Source organism: Pongo pygmaeus, chromosome 11 (assembly GCF_028885625.2).
Source record: "Pongo pygmaeus isolate AG05252 chromosome 11, NHGRI_mPonPyg2-v2.0_pri, whole genome shotgun sequence".
Lineage (NCBI taxonomy): Eukaryota > Metazoa > Chordata > Mammalia > Primates > Hominidae > Pongo > Pongo pygmaeus.
The window spans coordinates 92,159,948-92,172,898 of NC_072384.2; the positions used below are offsets into that span (position 1 = coordinate 92,159,948).

At 33.3% G+C, this 12,951-nt stretch overlaps 1 protein-coding gene across 1 annotated transcript in view; it reads right to left on the reverse strand.

Annotated features, from left to right (window-relative positions):
* The window catches only part of TMEFF2 (transmembrane protein with EGF like and two follistatin like domains 2), a 252,702-nt gene that overhangs the window by 224,017 nt on the left and 15,734 nt on the right, over window positions 1-12,951 (reverse strand). The gene's annotated exons all lie outside the window — the stretch shown is intronic.

Here is a 12,951-nt window from a genome sequence, read left to right on the forward strand (position 1 = left end):
GTTGCCATACCATGGCAGCCTCAAAACTCTTTATGACTTTCTTCTTTGAAATGTACACATACTTCCCAAAATATACAAAGACTCATCCAGAATTATGTAATGGAAAATGGAATATAGAATTTTTAGGGATTTTTCTTACAATGTATTACATTCCTGTAGAAATTCCCAAAAGATTTGCATTAAGACAGGTACATATTTGTAAAAGATATTGAGAAAGGAGAAATATTTCAAAGTGATAAAAATATTTTCAATATATAAATTATTTTAAATTTCAGGCTTAAGGCTTTAAGTACCTCTAGTCTAAGGCTCAGGAGGAAACTCAAGCAGTTACAATACTAGACCATTCCTCAGGCTCCATATGCCCTGCAAAACGGGGCAACAAAATGGAGAGACTCCAGGGGCCAGGAGAAAAATGGATGGGATTAGGGCAGAGTTTCCCAAAGTGTGTATCATAGACGACTAATCCCTTTGATTTTTAATATTATGCCTTAAGAAAAAATGTTTCATTGTCAGGTATTCTTTAAAAAAACACATTTCAAACAAAATTTAGCATATTTGTTACTTCAAGATATATATGAATTTTTTAGAACAGTTTTTTAGAACTGAAGAGTTTCCCGGGATACAAGCTTTTCAGTGCTAAAATCAGAAAAATCCTGGGCAAACTGGCACTAGTTGGTCACCTTATATATGGCTCTTGAAAAGGCATCAAAATATGTTGCTTTTATCAACCTCACTTAAATGGATACTCTTTTCAGAATAGCATCTTGAGGCATTCAAATCCCACAGAACACATTTTTTAAAGTACTGGAGTAGAAGAAGGCTGTCTAATTCTCCTAGTCAGCAGAATGAAGCATTGATTTCAACCTTTGTCTTATCTGGCAAGAACGAAACCTATTTTTCCTAATAAAATATCTAATGGCAGCATTAAATGATATTTTAGATGAATGAGAAATATGCATATGGTGGTGGAGTTAGGAAAAAAAAATCTCTGCCTGGAACACATTTTTCTTTATTTTCTTCTCAAAACATGTGTTGGGCGTATAGAAACAATCAAAGGGAGAAATGCATAAACTTAGTAAATATGGTATATGTTAATATTGAAATGTTAAAAGAATTTATAAAACTAATACAGCCTACCCACGCCTGCAGCTATTTAAAATTCCATCTTTTTTCCCTTATTTAAACATTAAAACTTTTCTACAAAATGCTGAACATCACTGCTTTCTCCTTTCTCCTTCTGTTATTTTGCATAGAAAATCCTTTTCTCTTCACTAGTTTGTTCTTTTACTTCGTTTTTTCCAAGTTCTCCTTTTTATCCTCTGCACTTATATTTTATATTCAAGCAGAGCATTACTACATTGCTGAAGTTTCACACGTGAAGCAAACAGATAAGATAAAAGAGCATGAGGACAGAGGTAGGAGATCTGACTTGAAGTTAATGGATGAAACAAAATCACTTTGCAGATTTCTTCAGAGATGATGTGTATTATGGCATTTCCTATGCCCACTCTCGGTAAGTTGAGGGTCATAGTTAGCAATTACTGGGAAGTAGCAGAGTGGCTTCCGTGTTCATGTATGCATTAATTAATTGTATTCCTAGCAGTTCACACCACTTCCCTGACAGTTCATTCATTCATCCCTTAATTTAACAAGTATTTAACAAGCACATAGCACATGTCAGACACAATTCTACGAAACGTTGTTGGTTGAGTCTTTACTTTCAGTCTGCTGACAGTGATGTGACTTACTCTAAAATCATTTGATCTAGCATCCCCATGGCATCAGATGGAGGTTCCATTTTTCTCTCCATATATCTTTGAGTATTTCAAAAGTCAAATGCTCAAAGAATTCTATCCTCTTTGCTCACAAAAGTAAGAGACTTTCTAGATATGAGGAATTAATATCTAGCATTTTCCAAGTAATATGCTTTGACGGTTAAAGTAAATTTTATGAACTTTATCATAAATTTAGTATCATTATAACTCCTTGAATATTCCAAAAAGACAGTCCCCTGCCACCCACCCCCACAACTGGTTCAATGTCAAATTAAATGAAGGCATCAAATGGAATTCCAAATATTACATTCTCTGGCCAAAGTCATTTGGGATTTTAATAAGTAATTTGGATGTGGAATAGAGTATTCATATAGGTGAAAATTACCTCAATTACCAACAAACTAACTAGAATCCTAAAATATCTTCAATTCTTTTCTTTCTGCACACTACTTTTGGAGAATGAGGTAGATCACGAGTTCATATGTATACTGGTATTAGATGACTCTCAGGCTAAGCTTGGAAACCATTTTTGCTAGGCTCCTCTTGGCATGCCATTATTTTTTATTGTTGTTGCTGGTTTTCAGTCATCTTTTATGAAGTTAAAATACTTCTACAGTTATTTTAGTACACAAAACCATTCATATCCAACTTTTAATTTAGAATTTCAAATAATTGTGTGAGTGGAAACATTTAGAAATTTAAGTACACTTTCTTTTTAAATTTTTTTTTTTGTTCAAATTTTTGGTTTTATTTGGAGATGGGGTCTTGTTACATTGCCCAGGCTAGAGTACGGTTGCTATTTATAGCCACTATCATAACATACTCCTGCCTCTAACTCCTGGCCTCAAGCGATCCTCCCACTTCAGCCTCCTTGGTAGCTGGGACTATAAGCACGTGCCATCACACCTGAATTAAGCACACTTTTTGTTGTTAGTATTAATGCATTGGTTCAGCTGAGCAAATATTTAACAAAATTCTACTAAGCACCAGGCTTTCTTTTCTAATATACAGGTATTAATAGTCATTAGCCTGAGGCACATATAATACACAGACTATTTCAATGAGTCAGACTGATGATACAAAGCAGAATTGATGAGAGACATGTAGTCCAACCAAAGGATTGAGGACAATCATCCTGATATAGATTATCATTGACTTAGTCTTGGAATACGAACGATGTTTAGGCAAAAACATGGACAAGGGTTTCGGATACATAGAAGAGCATTAGCAAAGCATGGATGTATGCAATCAATTGACGATCTATCCCAATGAACTACTATCAACAAAAAGGTATACTGGAGTGTCAAGTCTGAGGTAGAGAAAATGAATGATGTGGATGGAGAGCCAGGAACTGAACCAGTTCTGGAGGTCCTTGTATCTCCTGTTGGGAAGACTAATTTTTATCCTAAGGATGATGGACAGCCATTGCTGAATCGCAAGTAGGGGAATTATATACTTATATAAGTATTTTATGTAAATATTCTGACTGTGCAAGTAAGACAAATTTTAGGTAGGCAAGTATGGAAGTGGGGAGACCTGTTAGGAGGCTTTTTTTCCAATGCTATAGACGAGAGATGCCTAGGGGCTGAAACATGCTATTGGTGGAGAGTCTGGAGATATAGATCTGAGAACTATTCACAATAGAAAATCCACAGAGTGTGCTGACTTGTAGAATTGAGCCCACTTTACAACTCTGCCACATTCTATTTCAAAGCAGTTCTGGCATAAGGGAGCTCTCTCTTACTGAAAGGTCAAGGGAGTTTCCTGAATCAATGCCTGAATGTGGTTGGGCAGCCTGAACTTCAAAGGCAGCGTGGGCATGAGCTTCCAGAATATAACAATTTAATATCACCCCACTATTTAAGATGCAGTATAATAACTGTACTACTAATTCCTTTTTTTCCTTTAAACTGCCAGCTGTGTTTCTCTTTAATTATATTTAAAAATAACAGCTATTTTAAAGATAACCACTTTGAAGTTGCTATTACAGTTGTCTTTTGAGTAACTGAATAAAATTCTTAACACTGTAAAACTCTCTAACCCTTAAGGATTAGATCTCAAACTATATCACGAGGCTCAAAGGGGCCAGAAAAGATGACACTATATAGTTCCACATGTCCTTTCAACGAGTTGCCACCACTACCACTTAAATCAGTGTGTCAGAAATTCTACTTGCCAAAGGTCATATTTTTCTGCAAGTGCTATGTTCCCTGGAGAGGACAGTCAGCATATCTGTAATGACTTTCACACTATCTCAATGCCCACAAGAACATACAAACTTCTCAATGTTGCCAGGACCAAATATATGCAGAGTACACCATTTTTTTTTGTAGATGCAATTATAGAAATGGGTTCCCTCTCCAACTGATTCCACTAATATATTCCTTCTGTTTGTGGCCTTCACCAAAAGAAGGTAATGACAGAATAGCAATCCAGTCAGCCAAATTACAGGAGAAAAGAGTGAGAATGAAGCTGGAAAATGAGAAAAAAATAGAGAAAAAGTTCAACTTTATAAGAAATATTATTTAATTTGGAATGAATCCAGTTTAAATAACCAATCTGCAGAATAGGTTTGTGGAAGCACCAGGCCAACATTATTTGAAATCCAGTTAATTCTCCCTTTATTCTTTTCAGAGAGAGATCAGCAAGGAACACAAAATTAAAAGATTTTTCCGAACTAGTTTACCAAGTGACAGGCACTGGAATAATTCTTTTGGTTTGACTCATTGAGCCAGGATGCTAACATTATTTAAACATATTGTTTTCTATTTATTCCTGGATTTTTTAAAATCCCAAAGCTGTAACAAGTGTGTAATTTACCAGAGAAAATGAAATTGCTCTTTGTTAAGTACACATTGAAATCATATCTTATAATATGTATTGTTCATTTAGTACATTGAAAGAAAAAGCTGTATTTTCAAATCCAAATTTGAAACAAATTCAATGCAATTTGGCATGCACTGCAGCATGCAGAGACATTCCTATGCCTTAAATACTATCTGGAATTAAAAATTTCAAAAAGAAGAAGGATATCTTAAATAAAACCCCAATATAAAAATACCTTATGAGGGTTAAAAATAGATTTGACTACAGCAAAACCTACGATATCTTCTCAATATACTCAATAAAGGACCACACACAAGGTCCCTCAGATGAGTAGCAGAGTAATATGTCTAAAATAGACAAGAGATACTGTGATCCCCAAATCAATGACAACCAGGGAAAAGAAACTTTATCTTTTTTTTCCTTTTAATTGCACAGGTCTCCCTGCTTTCTCCCTTACTCTCTTACTTCAGCAAGGCATGTTCTCAACACAGCAGCCAGAGTGATCTTTTAAAATCACCAGTCAGATTACAACATTCTCCTGTCCTTCAGACCCTTCCAATGGCTCCCTGCTCATCCAGAAGAAGAACTTTCTGTTTCTGGCCTTGAGGGTCAGTCCCACTCTTTTTCCACATCTTCAACCAAGCATCTTCTCACTCATTTTAATCTAACTAGCATCCTTGATGTTCTTGGAATACCCCAAACATGCATCTGCTTCAGAGTTTTCTCATCTGCAGTTCCCTTTGCCTGCAATGTCCTTCTCTCCCTCATCTGCAGGATTTGTCCCTTCATTCCCTCCTGATCCTTCTCCAAGGCATTCCTGATCACCCCAAACAAATTAGTAACCTCTCATTTCTCTTATATCACTTTCCTCCTGCTGCATCACACTCATTACCATATGACAATCTGTGTTTTTCCTTTTTTGTTTACTGCTCATGTCTCTTTCCAAGAAATAAGTTCTACAAGGTTAAGAATTCTGTTATTTTGTTGTTGTTTTATATTTTACAGATCTTAGTGGATACCATGGTGCAATGTCCACATTCTTCTCTCCTCAGCTACTTGGAGTATTTCACTCAAGATAGCTCACAGTTGAGTCCCTCTCCAGGTCCAGTCTGCAGTTGAAGAGAGCTGCCTGGCTCAAGGTATGCTCCCTTTTGGGAACTGCCCACATCAATGGTGATTAATGGTGGGGTATAAAAGCTCAGCCCTGCTTTCCCAATTGATGACAACTCATAAGGTCCATCCCATCTTGAGAACTCATATAGGCCACGCTGTGTAGCTTTTTTTTTTTAACTGCACCAATTCAAATTCACCCTCTTCCCAATCTTACTTTCTTCCCTTCTGCAGATTCTGATCCTGAGAGCACAAATCCGTAAGTTTCATGTGCACAAATATCAACTTTAGAGTACTTTCCTGCACACCATGCCAGGGTCACAAATAAAGAAATGAAAAACACGGAGTCTAAGTAGCCTGTCCAGGATCAGCAGCTACAGTAAGTACTGGCCAGTAGCCCGGCTAGTAAGTGGTGAGCCAGGATCATATCCAGAGTCTAGAGCTCTGGAATATGTGCTTTGAACCACTACCTCCTACTGCTACTTACACAACTATCCTATATATATATATTTTAGCAATTATTTAAAGTATCTCAAATACCTTAGAGTGAATACTTACAGAAGATCGGGAATGGGATCAGGGTTGGATAAACAAAGGGGAAAAGTAATAGAATAGTTGGCAATCATTAAGTCCCATGGACTGAGATGTGTGATTAACTTAGATATACATTGAGTAGAACGGATGATTTCAGAATCAAAAGTGAAAGTGGGAAGGGGATGAGGAGATGTAATAATAGAATGTCATCGGACTGCTGGTAGAATTGATGATTTATATAAACCATAGAAGATGATGTCTTGTATAGTTGTTGCAAAGAAGTACAAGAGGTAGGGCAATCTTGCAGACTAGTTTCCTTCCTTCTTGAAGTTCAAGGACTGGCTTAGTCACCATATTTACTGCATAAAGTGCTCATCCTTTTCTGATCTTCATCTATACATCCAAAAGCTGTTGCTGTGGTTTAAAAGGGTGGGATAAAGACAGGATAGCTAATGGGTTCAAAAATACAGTTAAATAGAAGGAATAAGATCTAGTGTTTTGTAGCACAACAAGATGACTATAGTTAACAATGACTTCTTGTATATTTCAAAACAACTAAAAGAATACAATAGGAATGTTCCTAACATGAAGAAATAATAAATGTGTAAGGTGATGGATACCCCAATTACCCTGATCTTATCATGACACATTGCATGCTTGTATCTAAATATTATATGTGCTTATAAATATGTACAACTATTATGTGTTCATAAAAATTAAAAATTAAAATAAATTCTATAATAGTGCTTTCTATAAACTGTAGAGCATTTTATAAATAATTATACATGAACATAGGGATTCTTACAGATTTAGCTAGTTCATATTTTGACATCAGGCAGAATTGTAATAAAATCTTCCCATCAATTTTAAAAGAATCTCTTTCTAAAAAGTTTAATCCCCTAAGAAAAATTTTGCAATGCTTAGCGCCCTCACAAACATTCTTTCTTGTAAGTATACAGAATCTCCTACATTGTGACTCCCTCCTAGTTCTTCTTTATTGGTTTCCTATAGAGGCAATATGCCTGCCACTGTAGTTTTAAGAATAATTATGTACTGTTTTGAAATTTTAAACATTATTCCTTATTTCTTACCTATCTTGTGTAACTGCATTTCCTCTGGATGCATTTATCTTCCATTATGTGTATTAACACAGTGATTTCACATCCTTTCAGGAGTCAGAGCTAGCTGTATCTTCTAAATACTAGAAACTGTATTGGATGGATTCTTAGAGTTATTACTATCCCAGCATCAATACTTTAAGCCATGGACTTAAAATCACTAATTAAAAGATTCAAAATTCTAATTAAACCCTTCAGAGAAATTATATTCTTAGAGTATATGGGAATAAAGAGCAAAGGTAACATAAATTCTTTTAATTTCATTTTGAATTTTTTGGAGTTCAAAGTTATTTGCATTACTTTATTTTAATCATCTTTCCTATAGATACATATTAGTGTTTCACTGATAAAATAAATGAATCTCCCAGGAAATTGAGACCAAAAATCAAACAGGCATTCTTCAAGTCAGCTAAAAATCTAGAATGCAAATCTCCTGATTCATAATCCAAAGCCATTTCTATCATACTACACACAATGATTAACTTTCTTTTCCTATATATAGTTTTTAAAAACCCATATGGATGATTCAGACAAAAGTTTGTAGCATCTATTTCACATTCTTAAGCAATGTGCAGAAATTCGGAGAGCTATTACTGCTCTACCGGAAGAAAAAAAAGTTATTTTTATTTGTAAAAGCGTATTCATGTGTGAAAACAAACTATAGCCATGCTGATAACAAAGGTCCCTTTCTCCTCCCTTTTCATTTTCCATCATTCTCACTTTATTTTCCTCCTTCTGTTTGCTTTTTATGTTTTTCCAATTTTGTTATCCATTACATGGTCCTCATTCATTCTATCTCTATTTCATTACTCCATTGCAATATTGTTCTTCTTTTAGGTAAAGAGAAAGTAAGATGGATTTCAACCTAAGAAGAGCTGAGATAAGATTTCAACTGAAGTTCAGATGGCTATACGCTCATCTCCAGCAGAACAGCAGCTCTCAGGTGTGGCAGAGCAAAAAGAGGATAGTTTCTGCTTTCTTCCCATATATATTGCCTGGGAAGAATTTCAGACGTGTCATGCTTGGTAGAATTTCTTTATTAAATCGGTGTTTCAGCAGAAGTTGCTTACAATTGACACCTGTCAGACTTTGGCTGTAATGTGAGCCCAGGCGCTTGGTGGGGGGAACAAAACATACAACCATGATGAGGTATGTGGTATTTGCCAGACTTTGACCGTGATAGTGGAGAAGTGGAAAAGGTATGCTGGTTGGAGAGGGAATTAGTACAGCAATATGGAAGGGAAAATTACTTAGCCTTTTACAAGCATATTTTATGGAATAAATATTCAATTCCTTGTTATTTACAGTATATTTAACATTTTATTTCTGCAGAGGAATAATTTTCTTTTCATAATTAGAATCATAGTTTTTTCCATTGTGTGCTCAGAAGAGAATTTACATGTAATCTCCTTGAGTGTAAAGAACTGTGTCATATTCATCTTCACAGCCCCAGAAATCTTGCAAAAATACCTAGGTTATAGTATTAGCTTCCTTCAAGTCAACCAAATTACTAAATATTATAAAATCCACATTAGAAAGACAAGGATTTTTTAAAAATTATCTCCAAGTTTCAAAGTTCTTAAAATATTTTTGCCAGTTTTTAGCAGTTCACATAATCAGAAATAGCAGCCCAAGATCTACAATGTGTTGCCATGTAAACCTTTCTTGTTCTATCCAATATGTATATGAAGCAAATGTCTTAATTATGGACATCTTTAGTAATGTTATATGAAAATAATTTGTACTGGAATTTTTTCATTAAACAAAAACCGTATGTCAACTGATTTTCTACACCAAATTTATCATAACAACAATTATCTGGATAATTCACATAAAAATAAGGCTTTTTTATACAAATAATAGACATAAGTTTAATTTGACTTGTTGTACATATCCAACAATAACCTATTAAAGAATTATCTTAAAATTGTATATAAATATATAAATTGTATAAGTAAGTCCCGTGCTTCCTTTTATCTCATGAAATAAAAATATACTTATTGTATCTATGCTGTGTATCGTAAATACATTTTATTTCTATAAACATTATCTACAACTTCCCATAAGATGATATTAAAATTTAACTGTGGATTCTGCTCATGTACAGCAGGATAATACATTTATAATTATTTTGAGAGTTAAAATATGGTTTTAATTTCACCAGACTTATTTATTTTTCAGAATCTAACAAAGATCTAAGCAATACATAAATATTTTTTAAAAAAACAGTAATGGAGATATTCATAGCACTGCCTTTATAATATGACTGAAAGACTTATAGAGAAAAGCAGGGGTTAAAAATTATTCTTTAACCACCCACACACCTCTGAATTTTGAGAGGAGGCACCTTTAATACTTTTTCTTCCTGCAGTATTTGTTGCTTAAGGAAGTCTGTGGGTGGATAAGAGGTTATTATCCCTCCTACACACCCCCGTTTTCTTATTTACAACATTAAACTTCCATATATAAGTACTTGAAACACCAATCGTTTTCTTTCTATCACTTTCTCAAATTCTTTGGAATTTGGGCCACATATTACCTCCCTATAGCACAATTCACAGTTGTAGTTTATCTTGAATTTTTTTTTAAGGGGTGAATCTATCCAACAAGCTTATTTGATGTAGATGCCTTTCAAAACAAACGTTTTGTTCGAAAACAGAGTTCCATAAATGGCGGGTCCTATGTCCAAAACTAATAATACAAAATTATCTTTTGTATTAATGAGTTTTCTTAAACACTAAAAGAAGAGGATACAGTCACTGAAATGGGGCAGCCAAATATTAAGATTTGTATGAAGTATTTGTATCTTATTACTCTACAAATTACCTTTAGGAGAGAATGCATCTTTGTGGATCATGTTGGAAACACAGCAAATGTGTTTTATCTCAATACAGTTAACTGTTTGAATTGTTTCAGCTGAATAAATAGGTCAACAGTTAAAGATTTTAGAACTCCCTGTAAAATGTACAATAACAAGTTAAAATAAATTTTATAAAACCTTTATGTCCCTTTTATATTGCAGTAAAAATGTTCTCTCAAATGCAGTAAATGACAGATATACCCTTGTGAAATGGGTTAAGCTTAAATTATTTTTAGAATAATCAGGTCTAATTTTCATTACTAATGTAATATTCATTCACGCTAAAATGTAGGAAAATTTTTAAAAAGTAATAGTTGATATATTTTTACGTGATTTTAGATTTGTAAGTTTAATGATATCATTTATGATAGTCACACATGATAAATGTTCTACAAGTAAATTTGTTCCCTTCACTCTTTTGTTCAATGTACTCCATTTTGGAATTATATTAACTTTTGTTAAAATAAGAAATTAGAAAATAACTATTAACCATCCAAAGTGCTTGCCAAGTAAACCCAGTTATTACTTAAATACACATTACTGAGAATATGTTATATAGAGATTAGTTAGAACAATCACTAGTTACAATTGTTGGATTAGCCAAACAATCACAAGTTATTCAATCACTTTTGCTTTATTCAAAAATAAAGGAAGCTGATTCTGCCCTCTCAATACCTTGGTAATACGAACTCTACAAAAATACAGAGGAAAGTCTATCATCTGTATAAGAGAGATAGCAAGTCAAGTATATCTTATGATTACAACCCAATGGATATGTGAACTGAATTTGTGCACGTTATTCTAAACTAGGTTTTTAGGTTTTAGTTACTAAGCATTTTTGGCATCCCTTAATAAAGAATTTAAAGAAAATTAAAACTAATAGTCTTACAGAGCAAAGTAACATGTAGACTAGAAAAACAAGCAGTTCTATTGAGAAAAACTTGTATCAGTCTCTAATTTTAAAAATTGTATGCAATTAGGAGCAAATACTCATCACCACAATTTTCAGAACTGCAGTTATTTAAAAGAATAAGCTCAGAATTAAATGTGTCATATGATTTTTTTTTTCTAAAGCAAACATTGGAAGTTGTTTTTGTTTTCTCCAAGTTACTATGAAGCACCTCTAATTGAAAGGAAGAGTGATTAAAAAACAGAAAAAGAGAAAGAAAATAAAGTGGTTTCCAAGTGATGTTTCACTCATATGGTATAAGTTATACATGTCATATTCATGAGATTAAAATTATTTCCTGAAAAAATGTCTTATTCAGATCACAAGACAACATAATGAACCAAAGATTTTAATATAAAATGCAACAGGGAAGAGTGAGTTTGACTTCACTTTCATTTGCATGTGCTAATAACAATGAATGAAAACTAGAAACTAGTATGTGAAACAAAGTTCACATCTTATTGTTAGAAAAATAAAGATATGAGGTATAGTATGATAGGATAGTCAAGCAGAAAAAAGTAAATGATGATGCTTTAACAGAAAGAGAAATGAAGACATTCTTGGTATGTTTTATTTTGTCTTTAAAGATGCTAGAAAATTAACAAGACTGGTGGGTAAACAGTGGAACAGTTCAGTCTCAGCACAATATTTGCAAAATTAGGTAGTCTACATATAAAACTAAACAGCTAGAAAATATACAGAATTTTGCATAGAAACTATTTCCTTACAAAAGCAACATTTTTTAAAAAATTAATTGATTTCTTATTAATAATATTCCCATGGTAAAACATCTACTAAAGGAACTGCCTTTTTTCCCTGTCTTTTTTTTTCTTTAAGATTTAATATGCTATTCTAAGGTCTTATTTTCAAAACCTCTAGGGACGCTTTCTTGGGAATACTATATTAATCAGCTAGGAAAAACTTTATTAGAAGTAGAGAAAGACTGTCCAGACATCAAAGGACTGTCCAACATCATGTGACATTGAAACATATTCTATGCTTGAGTCTTGACTGCTGTTCAGTTTTAGTCTTTAGGAAAAAAAATTGTGTTTCAATCTGCTGCTGTTCAGTTTTAGTCTTTATGAAAAAAAAATTGTGCTCCAATATGCTGCTCTAATTATGTTCTGTGGGTATTGCTTATTTGAACTAGTTAAGTCTTTCATTACATAAGGAAACCTGATAAATCTTTCAAGTGTTTCCTGAACTAGATAAAGGGTGCACTAAATATCTGCCACCCTGAACCCAAGGCCTTCTTTTACTTTTTATCAAATTCTGTATTTAAAAGCTAAAATCAACTTGGAATAGCACATTTAATTATTTCACACAACTGAAGCAAGGTCTTGAGATAATGTTTTTATTTGTTTTGTTTTTCTTAATCTTGAAATTATATATAGGTTGTGTTTTGTTTTGCTTTGTGTGTATAAAAGTCTAATTTTGTTTGAATTTCATCGGGAAAAGTATTTGGGACATTTACAATTTAGTTTCAATCCATATGTAAAATATTTATTTGGTAGTAAGTACACTAGGTCAAACTTTTAAAGTTTCTCTCTCTCTCTCTCTCTCTCTCTCTCATCTTATATACTTCCCTAAACAAAACTAAATAATGGGAACATATATCATACTTTAGTAAAAATAACTATAGATTTAATCAAGGAGGATAATATTTTGCTTTCATTGGACTTAATTTTATCTTTTTCACTTTTATGAACTAAAGTTCCTTCAGTTTCAAATTATAAATCTGATAATTAAAACCTTGTCTATATGGTAGGTTATGTATGT